Below are 19626 nucleotides of genomic sequence, written 5' to 3' on the forward strand. Positions count from 1 at the left end.
GGAGTTATAAACGCTTAATTCTGTAATTTGTTATCTTGCAGTTCTTTAATTTTATTTAAACTACATTGCTCTCGTAGCACGAGTGATTCGCACTTTTTATTTTCACATATTTTTGGATTGAATACCCATTATGACATTTAAAAAGTTGAAAATATTCGGATGTGGGTAGTAAAAACTAGAATTTAAAACACACTGAAATGATTCGCATGCATTTCAAGTGCGGCACATACTATTTATAGTACTGGCCCTTTCTGGGAAAACCTAGATTCTTCCAAATAGTTTTCAACTATGAAATCAGTAAAATTCTTTACGCGTTTGTCATCCGGGATTTTCACAAATATAATTCAACTTCCAACTTTCGTTGATTGTAAAAAATTAATCCAAAAAATAATTTTAAAAATTTCCCAGTATCGGAATTTTTGTTATTATATTCAGAAATTGAACCTAAGTTTTGGATTTTGCGATACCAAGCTTGACACATTACAATCGACAACCAGTTATTTTTTATTTAGGCCACAATGCTTTCACAGCATTGTGAATCCCTTTTCAAAATCTATTATGATATTTTTTGGTGTTAATTTTAAATTTAACGACCTACATTTTTCCTCGATTATGCGAAAAGAATTGAAATTAGTGTCAGTATTTTTATTAGACAAAAAAGCGAAAACTACTGGTACATAAAAACCGTTTTTAATGGCATTTTTTTTAATGGATTACCCTATCTATAATTACATTTTTTGTCTTACAAGTAATTTCAATTGTCCTTGAACTGTCGCCGTTTGAAAACTTGCCTTCTGGACACTTTGAAGGTTGAGAAAATGCAAACCGTTTGACTTAATCAAAACGACTTAAAAATATAATCAAAATATTATGTATTTTAAAAATTCGATATTGTTTAAGGTTTATTACAATGTCAGTATATATTATTGAACTAAAAAAAATAAAGTTAAATAATAAAAAACCAATTTCGCAAAAAAGTGCAAGAGTCTTGCATGTTGGTCTTGGTCTTGCGTAGTCTTGCAAGGTTCGGTCTTGGTCTTGGAGCAGGACCGCAAGACCAAGACCAGTCTCGCTCATCACTAGATGGATGCTGCAGTGAAGACAAAATATACATTACATTAAATTAAAAATCTTCCAAAATCGCGTTACGTAATACTTGAACGCTTCCTGTGAAAAAATCATAGATTTTATTTAAGGGGGTAGGCGCAAAATTTCGGCTCCAATACTTTTTAAATGCGTTAATTTTTTTCGAATCCTGAGAAAATTAATAAATATTTTCAAAAAATTTAAACGCAGAATGAAAGATTACGTTCTTAACGAGGGCCAAAAGTCAGAATAAACAAAAAGTTTCTTTTGAATGAGATATTTGAAATTAAAAATCACACTAAATTTTCTCTTTTTTTTTTTCACCCCTGTAACTTATTAAAATAAATATTAGAGAAGTTTTCAGGGACTTTCGGCCCTTGGTAATAACGTAATCTTGCATTCTGCGTTAAATTTTTCAAAAATACTTATTAGATTTCTCAGGAATCCAAAAAAAAGAATGCATTTTTTAAAAAGTATTCGAGCTGAAATTTTTTATGCAGCTATATTTGAAAGTTATTATAAATGTTTATAAACTAAAACGTCAGCCCTTTTTCAAACAGTTTTTTTAATAACAATTTTGATAAAATGTGGATTTTTTAAGTACAAATATATTATCTTAAAACAAAAGCCTCAAAGGATCGATTTCGATCAACACTGTTTTGGCAAGTATAGTTGTTTAAATAATCGCTCTATGTAATAAACAAATTGAATAACTTACAAACTATTTGGTAGATCTAGATCGTCAATGAAAATTGGGATCATTCTCTAGAAACCAAACAACAAATATATCAACAATAAATATTATGATCAACAATAAATCAACCAATTCAGTCAAAATTAAATAGTTTATTTCTCCCTTTTGGCAACACTGTACTGCATTAAAAAGTACCGTTTTGTGAATCTTTTTTTTACAGTTTACCCATATTTTGTATCCCGTTACAACCATAAACTACGTAACTGTTAAAATCTTTTTAGAGGTCTACAACCCTTTGATTTTTTTAAGCTGCAACGAGCCTTTCCTGTTAAAGACATAAAATGTTTTATGACTTGGGACGTTAGAACTCACAATTGACACTGGGTGTAAAAAATTGAAAAAGGATTAAGCTACACAGCATAATAAAATGTACGGACAATATCAGATAGGTTATGTACTGGCATAATATACAGTGCGTTTATAAAGGTTGGAAACGCTCCATTACCTTATGAATTTATTATTTTATGAAGAACAATATGGATGACAACTGTATTTAACAAAATATACAGTAGGAAAAATGAAAAATTACCCATGAACGAACATTAAAACACGCTGTATTTTTCTGTCACTGTGTCACAAAAAAAATTGACCAACGCAAGTATGTAAATACATGTAATACTTATAGCTGGAGCTGGATAGGGACGAGCCTCTGATCGAATATCGCAAGAGAGAAGATAGAGAATCACTAATCAGTATCTCCCCCAAACCCAACAAAAAAGCTGCAAATGGCAAAGGGAAAAACGGAAGACATGGAGAAAACAATGGAGACAGAACAAGAAACAAAAAATAGCTGACTGAAACAAGTTTTGAATGAAATGAGACAATCAAGGGAGGAAAACCAGGTTTTTAGAGATAAAATATTATAATTAAAGAAAGAAAACAATAAAATAAAGACAGAACTCGAGGAAACAAAATTAAGCAAAATAATTTAGTAATAACGGGTCTAAAAATAGATACGAATGATGAAGCTGCACTAAAAGAAAAAATGACAAACTTCATCAAACAGCACTTGGAAGAGAACACAAAAATAGAGAAAGCAGTTAAACTGGGAGACAGAACCTGTCTATTGAAAATAGAAAGTATACAAGAAAAAAATAAGCTGATGAAGAAGAAAAGTAAATTGAGACATATCAAAGGGGAGAAGATTTTCATAAGCCAAGATATGACAATCTTAGAAAGAAATATTCAGAAGGAAATAGGAGCAAAGTGTAAGGAATTAAGAGACATGGGGAGAAATGTTAAAAGGGACTACAATGGATTTTAACCGTGGATGGTAATGAAAAATGGAGATGGAGAAAAGACGGTAAAGTATAAACATTCCCAAAAAACTCATGAAAGCTCATGAAAATCAAAAGATAGTACCACTGGAAACAGATTCGGCAATGCAAACGGCTAACGAAAACGAAATAACACACACAAAAGAAAGAAAGAATCTCAATAAGAAGAAAAGAACGAAACACATTAGAATGGGATCTTGGAATATTAGAACCATGCTAGCAGTAGGTAAGATGCAAGAAATAGCCCTTGAAATGAAAAAATATGAAATAGAAATCCTAGCTCTACAGGAAATACGATGGAAGAAAGAAGGAAAAATTGAGAGGAAAAACTTTAGCATATACTATTCGGGAGAAAACAAACAGGGAATCAATGGTACGGCATTTATGGTGAACAAGAAAATGAGGGAAAAAGTGATACAATTCAAGCAGTTAATGGAAAGATATCTTACATAAGAATAGAAAATAAACAAGCCAACATCTCGATAGTCAATTGCTATGCACCCACGGAAGAAGCAAGCCAAGAAGATAAAGCAGAATTCTACGACATCCTGGAAGAAACCTGTGAAAATATTCCGAGGAAAGACATATTAATAATATTGGGTGACTTCAATGCAAAGATCGGAAAGGAGGACTATAATCGTAATGTAGCGGCAAAGAAACCATTCATGAAACTACGAACGATAATGGAGGAAAAATCTGCAACCTAGCAGCAGCAACAAACACATATATAGTTAGTACTAGGCATAAACATAAAAAAGAACACAAAATAACATGGATGATACCAGGAAGAATGGATGGAAACCAAATAGATCATATTCTAACAGTACCGGCGCTAGGGTATAAGGCGCCCGCCTGCCAAACTAGCATAGGCGCCCTTCGGTTTCTTTTAAATTAGTATTTTGTATAGCACCAGCAGAAAAAATGCTCATTTTGGCGCCCTCCAAACAGGGGCGCCCGCCTGCAGTGCATCCCTTGCAGGCCCGTTATCGCCGGCCCTGTATTCTAATTTCGAAAAAGTGGACACAAATAGTACAAGACGTAAGGTCATATAGAGGGGCAAATGCGGACACCGATCACATATTGTTGATAGCAAAACTTTGGATGAAAATAATCAGAACAAATAACCATAAGGAAAGAAAAAGGAGGAAATGGAATATAGCCAAACTGAAAACGCAAGAAAAAAAGCAATAATATACAGAACAACTGGAACAGAAACTGGGTAAGTACGAGAATATAGAAATAGAAGAGAAATGGAAAAACATAAAGAACAGCATAATAGAGACAACATAACAAATAATAGGATTCCAAAAAAACAAAGAATCGAAAGAATGGTTTGATGAGGAATGTCACCAAAAAAGCCAACTGAAGCACCTCGCAAGAAACAAATGGCTACAGAGTGCCGAACAGGAACAACTGGACCAATATCGAAAAGAAAAACAAGAAGCATTGAAACTCTTTAGAAGAAAGAAGAACCCATGGATCTCTGAACAAATGCAAGAATTAGAAACGAATAATAAAGACAACAAGAAATTGTTCGAATACATAAAACAACAATACAGCACCAAAAAAAAACTGTCACAAAAATAAACAAAATAAACAATACTTATATAAGCTATTCTTATAGTACTGGTACTAGTTCATTATTTTCTGGAACATAGAAAAGATTTGTTTAATATGATCGCTCATGGGTAATCTTTCATTTTTCCTACTACTTATATGTAACTCTAAAAATACCCCAAACGCTTGTTAAAGTCGACTTTCGTATGTAGGTATTCCAAAGCAATTTAAAAAATATGCGAAAACAATTAGTCTAACGAGCCACTTTCTTAAAACGTTTTTAAAAGTGATACACAGCTGAATATATAAAAAATGCGAAGAACAAGTATCACGGACATAGTTTTGATTCCTCAGGCTAGACACCCGAGAGGCTCTATTCGCTGTCCAAGTGACTATGCAGAGGTGCAGGGATGTCAACTGTGACGTATATATTTGTTTTATCTACTACAAAAAAGCATTTGAACACGATAAGCCCATAACCATCATGAAAGAAACGGGATTAGATGATAGAAACTTGAGAATCATATCTAATTTATATTAGATACAAAACTGCCAACATTAAAGTGGATGACCAATTGACAAAGGCAGTCTCCATAGATAGAGAAGAGAGACAAGGATGCATTCTGTCCCCGGTGTTATTTAATATATACGTATTAGTCAATGGAGTGCGTCTAAACAACATTATATATGCCGACGACGCAGTAGTTTTTGCAGATATAGTTCTTCCATTCTAACTTTTCTCATGCGTCACGATTCATTTTCAAACAAATTAGGTCAAAACATAAAGTGAAACGAACGTCGATGTGTATATACATTTTGTATGTAGTATACTATATACTATACACATCGGCGTACGTTTCACTTTATGTTTTGATTTGATTTGTTTGACAATGAATCGTAACGCATGGGCAAAGATAAAATGGAACAACTATAGCCTAGATGGTTTGCATATTATATGCACGCGCAAATCAGATATAAATAGAGAACATGGACTTGATCTCAATACGAAAAAAAACAAAGTATGTACATTGTAGTCAGTAAGCGCAAAATATTAAATTTTGTCATCGTCCACGTTTCTGAGGCGTAAATGAGTACGGGCTTGATTAGAGTTCTATATATCAATGTTTTCGTTCTTTTTGTGACTATATTTGATGTAATTTTTGCAGTTAATATTACTTTGGTTGATTTGTGAGCCTAGATATATGTACTCTCTTACTCTTTCTAATGTACCTATATGTTCCAACCGTTAGATCTTCGGGTTTTGCTACTTGGTTATTATTTGTTACTTTCATATACTTAGTTTTCTTAGTATTAACGTGTATCTCCATTCTCTTTGCTGCTGATTCCAATGTCGTGAACAGTTGAACCAGCTCTGCCTTTCCTCTTGCTATGATATCGATGTCGTGTTTATACGCTAGTATTGGTACAGTTCTACTAATAATAGTTCTTCTTGTTGTTATTCCAGATTCTCTAATAGCTTTCTTTAGGGCAATGTTAAATAGAAGACAGGATAGGCTATCTTCCTGTCGGAGTCCTGTTTCTGTCTGGAAAATTATTATTGATACTATGTTCTGCACTCTAACCTTACACTCGACTGTTGAAAGGGTTGATTTCACGAATTTCACTAAGTGCATTGGGATATTAAATTCTATCATGGCTTTGTATAGTGCGTTTCTGTCTACACTGTCATAGACATATCTAAAATCCACAAACAAATGATGGTGAGTATCTATGCCATGTTGTTTCCAAAGCGTGTCTTAGAAAATATCGGATATCGGAAACAAAGAAATATTAGAGAACGCAAAAATATCGGATGATGGAAGCACAATCCGAGTTATCAATAAAAGAGAATATGGAGAATTTGTTCAGAAATTATCCTGGATTGGAAAAGTTACAATATTTCGGCGATGTAATGAGACATTCATTACAATTCATTACATTCATTACATTCATTCATATTCCTTCTACAAAAAGAAATCTAACAGAAAGTGGGCATGGGTTCCACCTAACGGAACCACCAAAAATGAAATAGACTATTTTTTCTCAAACAACAAAAGAATATTTGAAGACGTAACAACAGTGGCGTCGGGCCGGGGGGGCACGGGGGGGCACGTGCCCCCCCAACATTATGCAAAAAAAGAAAAAAATAATATAAATTATCTTTAAATTACGTATATGTATACACTAAAAGTTACGAATGAATAACTAATATAGATCCCCCGTTAGTCTATTTTTCTGTATGCATCTAATTTGATTCTGTGTGTGTAAAGTATGCGCGTGTTACAACCAGGGCCGGCCCGTCCATATAGGCGAACTAGGCGGCCGCCTAGGGCGCAAAATCCGCCTAGGGCGCAAAATTAGGGACGTAGTACTTTCTCATGTAGTAGTTGTGTAACTCGCAGAGACAGAAAAATCACTGGGTAATGAAAGGTGAAGGATATTTTATTTTAGTTGTCTTATAAAATAAGAAAACGCAAAACTATAACTTAACGTTAACATTAATTACTCGTTTTGGCAACCTCGCTGAGCGTAAGCCTACTTAGTGGCGCAGTGGTCGCGGCAACCCCACACTCTTCACTTCAGTCAAGCCAGCAGTCATAGCGTGAACAGAATAAGAGTACTAGTCTGTCATTAGGGCGCTGCGTGTTATGCATTTTCACTTTTCAGTTTAGTGTAGTAGTGCAGTGTTGTTGACTTTGTTTGTGCATTGATTGACAGTAGTAGTAGTTGTTAATTTACGATAACAAAACTGCAAAAGGAAGTTTGAATTAACAAGTAAGTAGCTTATACTCTTCATATTTATAATTTTTTTCAGTCATCATATCATATAGGCCATTGTCATATTGTTGTTGTATATAGGCCTAAATCAAATCAAAATTGAGATTGTTTAATTATCATAACTTAAAGAAAACCCCTTGTGAACACTTGCCTCTGTTTCGCCTACGATGCCGATGTGATTGATTAGGAACTGGCTGCTGAGTGCTGGTCATGCTGGCTGCTGTTCTGGGATTTGGGCGAACTGAGTGGTTGTTTAATTTATTTAATATTACACAATATGAATGTTGAATGAATTATTAGTTTTGAAATCCACCTGGACATTTCTAATTTTGCTTCCAAATATTTATCAAAACAAATTATTTTTTGTTGAAAACAGTATAACTTGACTTTTTAAGCAAGAATGACCATTGGATTTTTTTGTAAAATTTTTTAACTTCTAATTTCTATCAAATTGATTTCAAAATTAGGCCTACTTTAAATGTATTTATAAATAATATTAAAATAATAGGCTATTAATGTAATTTTATTTAAGAGAAGTCCTTGCTTCTTGGGGGTGTAATCCTAATTTCATATCTTGAGTAAAGACATTCAAAATTTTTTCATTTTTTCAAAATGAAGTTAGCTTAATCCAATCATTGTTTTCTTTCCAGATATGATGTCAGGAAAACACTCGGGCTCTTGGTTTAAGAAAAGAAGACAGGAAAGAGAGGAGTCAGCAAAAAAAGCTAAAGGGTCTTTTGAAAAATATTTAATTAAACCAAATGACACAACTCTTAGGGAGGAAAGTTATAATGAATCACCTTCCACCTCTGGAAAAACCAACCAGCTCCTACCTCAAGAATATGCTACAGAGAAAACAGATACTGAATCACCTTCTACTTCTGGGGGAATCATCCAGATCCAACCTCAAGAATGTCCTAGGAGGATAACAGCTATTGAACCGCCATCTACTTCTGCAGAAAACAACGAACGTCAACTGCAAGAATTTCAAAATAATTTCGTTGAAATGGACGTTGACGTTACAGATAATGCAGTGGAATTACTGCCGGAAAATTCAATCTCACCCAAAGTTACGCTTGATTATGCTGATCCAGCGTCTTGGGACACTCTAAATATTAATCGCCAAACTTTACGAACCATTTTAGTAGAGCATGGACCTGACCAAGTAAAAGGAAAATTTCCGAAGGGTGTGAATAACAGAAAATTTTCTGACTTTCATTATAGAAGGAGGCTTCCAAATGGTGAATATGTGTACCGAGACTATCTTCAATACTCAAAATCTACCGACAAAGTTTTCTGTTTTTGTTGTAAGGTGTTTGGCGGCATAAATGTCTCTTCTTCATTAGGCAAAAGTGGTTGTAATGACTGGCACAATATGTCGGCCCTCCTTGAAACGCACGAAACATCAAATGATCACCTTCAAAACTTTGAAAAATGGAAAACACTGAAAAAAGCACTTAAAAAAAATTTAACTGTTGACAATGTTTATGAACAAAAAATAAAACAAGAGGAAATTTACTGGCAGAAAATTCTAGAACGGCTGTTTGCTCTCGTCAAAACTCTTGGGTCCCAAAACTTGTCATTTCGCGGCACGACAGAAAAATTAGATGTTAATGACAACGGAAATTTTTTAAAATTTATTGAATATTTGGCCATGTTTGACCCAATAATGAATGAGCATCTAAGAAAAATCAAAAGTGATGTCAACAGGCACACTCATTACTTAGGGAAAAATATACAAAATGAGATGATTCAAACTTTAGCTAATGCAATAAATGCAGATATATTGTCCTCAGTACATACGGCTAAATATTTTTCTATTATTTTAGACTGCACACCAGATGTTAGTCACGTAGAGCAAATGACAATTATTATTCGATTTGTTGAACTACCAAAGTCATCTCTGGCATCCTCAACAGAAGTATCTAGTTATCATCAAGTACTTGTAAAAGAACACTTTTTGGGATTTGTGCCTCTCACTGAAAGTACCAGTGGTGAGTATATGACGGAAGTAGTTTTAGAAAAGTTAAAAGAGATTTCTTTGCCTGTAGAGAATATTCGTGGGCAAGGTTATGACAACGGAAGCAACATGAGAGGAAAAGAAAGTGGAGTTCAAAAGAGAATTTTAGATGTCAACCCACGTGCATTTTATGTTCCATGCTGCTCACACACTTTGAACCTTGTTGTGAACGATGCAGCTTCGTGCTGTGTAGAGGTTACTACTTTTTTCGATGTGGTTCAACGAACATATGTGTTTTTTTCGGCATCAACTCGACGATGGGATGTTTTGCGCCGTCATGTTCCAGCTTTGACATTAAAACCCTTAAGTGATACAAGATGGTCCAGTCGAATTGATGCACTAACGCCTCTGCGGTACCACTTGTCTCATGTGTGTGATGCTTTGGAGGAGATTTCTGAGGACACTTCTCTAAAAGGATCAAGTGGCAGTATTGCGAAGGTAGAAGCACTTGGATTACTTAAACACCTCTCAGACTTCAAGTTTATTGTTGCCCTTGTTACATGGCACAATATTTTATTTCAGGTAAACCTAACCAGTAAGATACTACAAGAAAAGGATTTGAGTCTCCAGAAAGCAGTTAGTCACCTGAAAAAAACCGAAGAGTTTTTGGTTACAGCCAGAAGTGATGTACAGTTTCAGAGAGTTCTGGTTGATGCTAAGGAAGTAGCAGAAGAAGTTGGAATAGAACCAATTTTTGAGAGGGAGAAGGTCCGAATAAGAAAAAAGAAGAAAATGTTTGATTATGAATCAACAGATGAATCAGCAAATGTTGCCAGTGACCCGTCAGAAAGTTTCAAGATTCAATTTTATTTTGCTCTTTTAGACACGGCTGCTAATGCGGTAAAAGAAAGATTTTCCCAGTTAAATACAGTATCTGGTGTCTTTGGATTTTTATACAACATTACTGATCTTAAAAACAAGACTACATCTGAGGTTAAGTCGATGTGCAACAACTTAGAAAAATCATTAGGAATTCAAAAAGATGGACGTTTAATTGAATCTGATATTGATGCTGTAGGACTGTGTTCTGAATTGAAAGCAATTTCTCATCATCTCATCGACTCTATATCAAGCCCTGAAGAAGTCCTAAACTACATTTACCAACACAACCTTGAGAATGGATTTCCTAACATATGTGTAGCACTTCGTATTTTGCTTACGATGCCACTTTCTGTAGCTAGTGCAGAACGGAGTTTTTCCAAACTTAAATTAATTAAAACCTATCTCCGCAGTACAATGTGCCAGGAGAGACTTGTAGGTCTGGCGACAATATCTATTGAAAGTGAGAGAGCAAGACAAGTAGACTTAAAAGTTCTCATTCAAGAATTTGCTAAGCAGAAAGCAAGAAAAGTGCCCTTAGGACTTTAGTTTTTAGCCAAGAAATACTGTTAATTTCTAATCTGTATTTAAAAGTGACTTTCAGTCCGAAGTTAATAGAACAGTAATCCAATAGCAAACAATATTGCAATATGTTAGTCAGTGTATTGTTTAAGACAGTGTTATAAAAGATTTGTAGACTAACTTTGAGTCTCCGTTTTTTATGATGAAAATTATATGTACAGAATTCAACTTTGACCCATTAAACCCATATGCCTTTGGTTAAAGTACGTCTTATGTAATTACATTTGCTTTTTATGAAATTAAAGTTTGTGTTATGTAAAATAGCAGTTATTTTATTTATATATCCCAGTCATTAATCAAAGGTTTATTAAATTAAATTAAATTATTAACATAACACAGAGTTGAAATACCGTGTCCCGGTAAAGTGCTAGTTGAACTTTTTCAACTGTAATGAGGGCGCAAAATTTGTTTTCGCCTAGGGCGCCGCAAACCCTAGGGCCGGCCCTGGTTACAACTAAATTTACAAGTGCCGGTGAGCCGACTCTGGCCGGTTGCGCCCGAGCTGGAGCAGCCGATCGAATGCACCCGAGCCCAGCCGACGCCTGGCGGAGGGATATCATACCAGCTCAGTGCGCGTGTGTTGTGTTGTGTAGGTGGTCGCCACGTTTTATTCGTTCAATAAGCTTATTGTTACTAGCTGAGCTGCTATTGTTTGTGTAATTTTTGCGGATGTTCGTTTGTTATCATGTCTAAGAAACAGTCCTCTGTACTAACATTCTTTAAAAAACTTGGAAATTCAAGTGAAAGTGTAAATGAAGATAGACATTTAGCGGGAAGTAGCACTGGAGGTAGCGTTGGTGATGAATCGCCATCTTGTTTACGCCCAGATCGTGATGCTACATTCCAGGGCGAAAGTAGAGATCCTTCATTGGGAGTACAAAGTGCAGATATTGCAAAAGGAGCATTTCAGCCTGTTGATTGTTTTAAGGTAAGCAAGATTCAATCCAAATCGAGGCAGTTCAAAGAATCCTGGTACAGTGAATTTAATTGGGTCGAATATAGCCCCATTACAGACGCTGCATTTTGTTACCCATGCCGACTATTTTGTCAACATAAGTCTGGTCGCGGGGAGGAGTCATTCACTAAACTGGGCATGAACAATTGGAAGAAAGCTTTGGAAAAATTCAGGAAACATGAGAAGAGTGAAATACATCAAAAATCTAAACAGTTTCTCAATGAGTATAGAAAAGCAGGAAGCACGGTAGCAGATTCGTTGTCCTCGGCACATACTAAAATGGTTGAGATGAATAGGAGGTATTTAAAATTCATAATTGAAAACATCCTATTTCTTGCTTGGAAAACAGAATCTTGCCTTAAGAGGACATGATGAGAGTACTGCTTCATTTAACAGGGGGAACTTTATAGAACTGCTAGAACTGAGATCTACTGAAATGGAGGAAGGAATCCAAACATTAATGAAATCCCCAGTCCATTCATACAAAAGTGCCCAGGTACAAAATGAGATAATAGATTGCATAAAAAGTGAAATGCTTCAACAAATTGTCCAAGAGGTGAGTGAGGCTTTGGCCTACTCAATTATTTGTGATGAAACTACGGATATTTCAACCCGTGAACAGCTTAGCATTTGCATTCGATACATTACTAAAATAGATGGACACATTAAAATCAATGAAAGGTTTTTGGGCTTCGTTGATGTGTCAGACACTACTGGTGAAAATTTACATCACACTATTAAACAGTATCTGCAGCAGTTGGGTATAAGCTTAAATAAAATGCACGGCCAGGCATATGATGGAGCTAGTAACATGAGCGGCAAATTCAAAGGTGTTGCTTCAAGGTTCCAAGAAGAAGAGCCTAAAGCTTTGTACACACACTGCCATGCCCACTTGCTTGATCTGGCTGTTCAGAGATTTTGTGAAGAAATAAGACAGCTTCGGAATTGCTTATCCATAGTAAATAACCTGTATAACTTAATTAATGCATCAGCTAACAGGTTTTCAATATTTGAATCAATATGTAAGCAAAGCGGAGAAACAAAAATGAAAAGACTGGTGAGCTTGTCTCGAACTAGATGGACAGTTCGACACAAAGCAATCCATGTAATTCTAGAGCAGCTCCCTGAAGTGTACGAAACTTTGGAAGTTATTGCAAACGATGTATCAAATCGTAAAATTGCAGCCGAAGCTGATGGTCTAGCCAAACAAATCAGCACATTTGAATTTGTATTCAGCTTAAAACTATTGCACAGCGTTTTGAGTCAGACTGATATACTCTCCAAAGAACTGCAGAGTGAATCTCTTGACATTTCTAAGGTTTTTGCAAAAGTTGAATCAGTCATTGACTGTTTAAAACTGGACAGAAATGATGATGGCTTTATTCAGATGTGGAATGAGTCAGAAGATCAGTGTAACAAATATGGTATGAAAGGTTTGTCAGTTGAAAGGCCTTCACTACCACGCAAACGGAAGATTCCGAAAAAACTTGAAGCTAGTAGTAGCTCTTCAGATGCTGCATTTCATCAATCACCTGAACAGATGTTCAAGACTGACATTTACTTTGCTGCTTTAGACACAGTAATTGTAAACTTGCAATCTCGTTTTTCCAAGAACGATTATGATAAAATCAACTGCATTGCCCAGTTACTATTTAATTGGACCGAAATTGACAACAACGCTGTTATGGCAATCCAAAAGTTTTATAACTTGTCTTTAAGTTTCTCTGCACATCTTAAGTTTTTTCACTGTTATGCAAAGAACAATTTTGTCAAAACAGACAAAGCAACCACAAGAGTAACGTTCCAAGAGTTGGCTGATTTTTTTATTGAGAATGATCTTCAAGCCAGTGCACCAGATGTTTGGCAGCTACTAGAAATATCACTTTCGTGGCCTATCACAACAGCAAGCGCAGAAAGATCGTTTTCTACACTACGAAGGCTAAAGACATTTCTTCGAAGCACCATGACAGAAGACCGCTTAAGTGGGCTTGCCCTGATGTCTATTGAGCAAGAATTGACGTCTGAATACATGAAAGATAAAAAACTAGATCTGTTAGTTGACAGATTTTCAAATCTAGCCGATAGGAGGCTAATGCTTCATTAGAACTAACGAAAATTGGTTCGTTGAAAACCATTACTGTAGTTCTGTTCACCTTAAAACTTTGTCTTGTACACAAATTTGTTTTTGTGTTATAAATGTCCATGCAGTTATGTCTAGAATAGAATAAACTTGTATATTTTGAAATTGAGTCTTTTTACAATCCATCAATATAGTAAAAATTGATTAAAACCAATGTTTAACAAAAATACACATATACTTTACTTTAGTTCTTAAGTGGTAGTTTTCAAAAAAGTTTCCACGGGACCACCACTCCCCCCCCCCTGTAGACCCCGTGCCCCCCCAAATTATTAGGTCACGCTACGCCTATGCGTAACAACAATAAACAACGTAACAACGGGTAGTGACCATCGCATAGTTAGAGCAAAAATAAATATTAACATGAAAGAAGAGAGAAACAGAATATTTAAAAAACAACGCGGATAGATGCCTTTAAACTAAGAACAAATGAAGAGCAATTCCGAGAAGTCTGAGCGAATTAGTTCAAATATGATCCTTCACATAATTAAGATCAAATTGACGAAATTAACAAAAACATAAATAAGAACCTTCTCGAAGCCGGACTACAGGTCGCAAAAAAAACAAGGACTAAAGAAGACAAAATAAGCAACGAAACTAAACAACTAATAACGGAAAGAAGACAACTACTAGCGCAAAATAAACGCCATACTCAAGAATACATAGAACTTAATAGAGCGAGTCATTGAAAACAACAGAGGCCTAAAATGTCTAAGACCCGCACTGGGCGTTCAGAAAGTCATCCAAAATGAAAGACGCCAATAATAAGGAAGAGAAGGACAAATATAAAATAACAAAAATAGTCGAAGACTTCTACAAAACCTTGTACAGCTCGCAAAGCCAGCCTAATGAATCAACAAAGGAGAACGTCAAAAGAAAAATAAAAAACGTGGGATCAGAAGTACTACCAAATATAAAGGGATTCGAAATAGAAAGAGCTTTAAAAGAACTAAAAAATAATAAAGCTCCAGGACACGACGGTATAATTGCCGAGCTCTTGAAAACAAGCAAAACAGTATCAATCCCTATACTAACAGAGCTATTTAATAAATGTCTCCATAACAGCAAGATATCTAAAGACTGGAACGAAAGTCTAGTAATACTTTTACACAAAAAAGAGGACAAATGTGACCTAGAGAATTATAGACCTATATCGTTGCTCAGTCAAGTATACAAACTATTTATGAGAATTATTAACAACCGGTTGACCTACAAAATGGACAGTTACCAACCAGTGGAGCAGGCTGGCTTCCGCAATACCAACTACCCGTATTTCTTGCCTTCATAGACTATGAAAAGGCGTTTGATAGTATCGAGATGTGGGCCATAGAACAAGCTATTAATAATTGTAGAATAGATTCGAGATATAGACAGCTAATACATAATATATATGAAAATGCAACTATGATAGTACAACTAGACGAAAATACAAATCCCATCCCCATTAAGAGAGGCGTGAGACAAGGAGACGTAATATCGCCAAAGCTTTTCAACCTAGCCCTAAAAGACGTCTTCAAAACGACAAATTGGTCAACCTATGGCATTAACGTTAATGGCAAGAAGCTAAACCACCTCAGATTCGCTGACGACATTGTGATTATAGCGAGCTCATTCGAGGAACTGCAAATTATGATGGAGGAACTCGGAGGCAGCTCCCAATACGTCGGCCTGAAAATGGACATGAGAAAAACAAAAATAATGACAAACACAGATGACCCCAGACGTATAACTATAAATGGCAGTGAGATAGAAAAAGTCCAGGAATATATCTACCTAGGCCAAATCCTGAAACTTGACAAAGAGAACCAAAGTGCGGAAATTACTAGAAGAGCTAGACTAGCGTGGGCAGGATTTGGAAAAATTAGTTGGATACTTAAGAACCGCAAAATCACCGTAATCACACTGGAAATATAATTATCCTATAATATTTTATTCTATCATATTCTGTGTCCAAATTGTACCTCAAGGTTAAACTCATACCTTTTTACATTTGCTAATTGATGTTTTTTATTTCTTTTCATTCTAAAAACCTCTTCTTCATTACTTCTGTAGTTTTTTTACTCACACATGTCCGATGGGAAATTGAAACTAAGACTGGGAAATGTTTGTTTTAGCCATTTGGGAAGAATATTAAACCCTACTATGTAGACCCTTCGACCACCTGGAAGGAGCCGATTCCAGCCACAGCCACAGCCAAGTCAATCTGGGAGTAAGTCATTTTGGGGAATAAGTTTTGGGGGCATTCCAGCTCCATTTTCATCTGGACACTTGGGCCTACTGGAGGCATGATTTGGCATCATCCTGATGCTCATTTTCTAGGATGCAACCGCAACCTCGTTTGGGAACATTTAGTGATGTGTTTTAGTAACTTTTGGTTTTTTTTTTATATTTCAGACTCTCGGTTAAATACACTATGTTAATTAATTTTTTTTCAAGATTTAGTTTACCTCTGGTTTTTTTATATGACATATTTGTATACTATTGTATTAGGTTCCCAAGCTGTTGATCCTACGGTAAGTTACTTGTGTACACGAGGTAATAAGCCTAGAAAATTAGGTTTTTATATTTTATTATTGGTTTGATATTTATTTTTGTAATATTACTTGCTTGTTTCCCAAATATTTTATTGTTATTCGCTTTATTTCATTTGTTCGGTTAATTCGTCGTTATTGCTGTTACAAAATCTCGTGAACCTAATTTATTCATTTGGTGACGTCAATATACGAACGAAACGATTGAATCCGACATTACTGAAAATATCAGGGTGCAGATGGGACCCTGTCGCGTACTTCGCAGCAAATAAAATAGTCGTATGTTTTTAGGCTTCATTTTATTTCGGTTATACATACGCATTTTCAAGGTCCACGAGGTTTTGCACCAACTTTACTTTATTTTATTGCATTTGCTCGGGTAATTTAGGTCATCGTTTCGGTATTTATCAATTTCATTTCTATTTCTTTTATTCATTTGTATATTTAATTTTGCTTTATTCATTATTGTATTTTCTCTTAGTGAGGCTTGGGCCTATCTATTTGTATTATTTTCATCTTCGTCGATTTCAATTCAGTTGTACGTAGCAAGCGTACTATAACCATTTGGTAGAAGACTCATGTGAGTTGTACCCTATATGTAAGTAAGAGGTACTTATGTAATTTTGTAACAGATAACATTATTGTAGTTATCTCAAATATAACTTTGTATAACTTATGTCATTTTAGAGTCACATGATATGCACTTGGTGTAACTCAGAGATTGCCAAAAATCTAGTAGTTATTTTAATAAATATTTACTTATTTTGTATGTCATTCATTTTATTATTCCTTTATGTTCACTATTACAGATTTAATATATTTAATATTTGACAGCAGTGTAAGATACCTGGGAGAATGATCGAAGATCATTTTCATGGCGCCCATGATTTGTTAGTTTTATTTATTTTGTTCGTCTTTAGAAATGATTCATCTTCACTCATTTCAGTACATTATTCTTATTTTATTATTTCACCTTTTAGCCATCATTACTATCTACTTAGAGCTACTGTTCTTTGACAGGCATGCAAACGAGCCGTATCCATCCTTGAGTGTCAAGTTGTTCTCTTGCATCTCTTGCTAGCCAATTCTATTCAGTTTGCCTCTGTCTCTTCATACTTCTACTTATATCCCTTTTAATATCCCCTTCTCTTCACTTCTACATCCTTCCACCTTCCTCCACTAATACTAATGGAAAGTAGTATTTTTCCTACTGAGGCTTCTCAACGTAGAAGCCACTTCACTCTCTTCTTTACATCCCATCTCTTTTCAGTTTTGTCCAACTAATTTCCTTCTTTCCTTACTTCTGTTGGAGTATATCTTTCTTTTTACTTTCACTCCAACAGAAGTTTTCTTATTTTTGTTACATTGGCGCCCAACGTGGGGCTCGAACCCACGACCCTGAGATTAAGAGTCTCATGCTCCACCGACTGAGCTAGCCGGGCCGGGATACAATCTTAGCCGGGATACTTGAGGAGCAAAGTGTTCAACCAGTGCATCCTTCCTATCATGACATATGGAGGTTAAACCTGGACCCTAACCAAGGCAAATATGAATAAATTAGCCACAACAGAACGAGCAATGGAAAGAGCAATGTCAGATAAAAAAAGGAACGACTGGGTAAGATCAAAAACAAAAGTCAAGGACATAACAACAAAAGTTGCCAAACTTAAATGGAGCTTCGCAGACCACACTGCTAGACAAAAAGACCAACGTTGGAATGCAACATTACAACATTGGAGACCGTACCAAAGTAAACGACCGAGAGGAAGACCACAGATGAGGTGGGTTGATGATATTAAAAGAGTCGCCGGAACAAATTGAAAATATGTTGCTCAGGATAGAGACCGATGGAAGGATTTGAGAGAGCCTATGTCCAAACGTGGACGATAGAAGGCTAAGAAGAAGAAGAATGAGACATCCAGAGAGGTATAACCTTCTACACCTCATAATACATGGCAAGATCGCCAAATATGTTGCTCAGGATAGAGACCGATGGAAGGATTTGAGAGAGGCCTATGTCCAAACGTGGACGATAGAAGGCTAAGAAGAAGAAGAATGAGACATCCAGAGAGGTATAACCTTCTACACCTCATAATACATGGCAAGATCGCCGGAAGAAGCGACCCAGGCCGAATAAGAACATCCTGGCTCCAAAATCTCCGGGAGTGGTATCACGAGACCACGGCCAATCTGTTTAGAGCTGCCGTAAACAAAGTTATTATTGCCAATATGATCGCCAACGTTCGATAATCGGACAGGGTACTGAAAGAAGAAGAGATTTATTTAAAGTTACATATGTTACAGTTCAAGTTGATTATCCAGTTGGAGTTGACTCCAACTTGTTGGAGTCAACTCTAACGGCTGGTTTCAGTAAAAGTTGATTATAAATATAAAATGAAGATTTATATTCAACATTTACTAGTAAAAGTAGACTCCAACAAGGAAAAGTATACTCTTCGCAATGCCATTTAGTAAAAGTTGATTCTGATTCACACAAACAGCCGATTCTAGAAATTAAATGTTACTGAATATGTTCAAATTAGTCTAGGCTGTATCGTCGCCCCGGTTAGGTAAATTACTCCGATTCGAATTTTTTGCACAAACTTACTCAAAAAGACGTCCTTATAACAAATCTACTGGGTGCCAGGCAGTAGTACCTTGATCGATTTTTTAAACAATTTTTTTAGACAAATTCACAAAAATAATTTTTTCACTTCGAACAATTTTTTTTAGATCATTTGGGTTATTCTGAGCAAAAAGTATTTTGTGATTTTTCTCTAAAATTGATTGTTGTCGAGTTATACGCGATTTAAAATTTGAAAAATGCGAAAATGGCCATTTTCAAGGCTTAATAACTCGGTTAAAAACCATTATTAAGAAAGTCAGAAAGTGACCAAATCAAAGTTTATAGTCCCCTCTACAAGATCCAGCAGAAATTTTTGTCACTATTTTATTACTAAGCTTTATCTTTAATTATTAACAATGAGCGCTAAGTGCGTATTAAGCGGCCGTCAATGGTGAGTGCTAAAGAGATGCACCATTCCAGCCATCCAATGGTGAATCTCACTCGCACTCACATTGACTGCGTCTCAATACACGGTTAGCGCTCATTGTTGATAATTAAAAATAA

General features: G+C 35.6%; 1 non-coding gene across 1 annotated transcript; it reads right to left on the reverse strand.

Moving 5' to 3' along the window:
* Positions 1-17865: 17865 nt before the first annotated feature.
* Trnak-cuu (transfer RNA lysine (anticodon CUU)) lies at positions 17866-17938 on the reverse strand. Its single transcript has one exon. It is a non-coding gene; the product is annotated as a tRNA-Lys (tRNA).
* Positions 17939-19626: the final 1688 nt, after the last annotated feature.

The sequence above is a fragment of the Diabrotica virgifera genome, chromosome 4 (genome assembly GCF_917563875.1).
Source record: "Diabrotica virgifera virgifera chromosome 4, PGI_DIABVI_V3a".
NCBI classification, from domain to species: Eukaryota; Metazoa; Arthropoda; class Insecta; order Coleoptera; family Chrysomelidae; genus Diabrotica; species Diabrotica virgifera.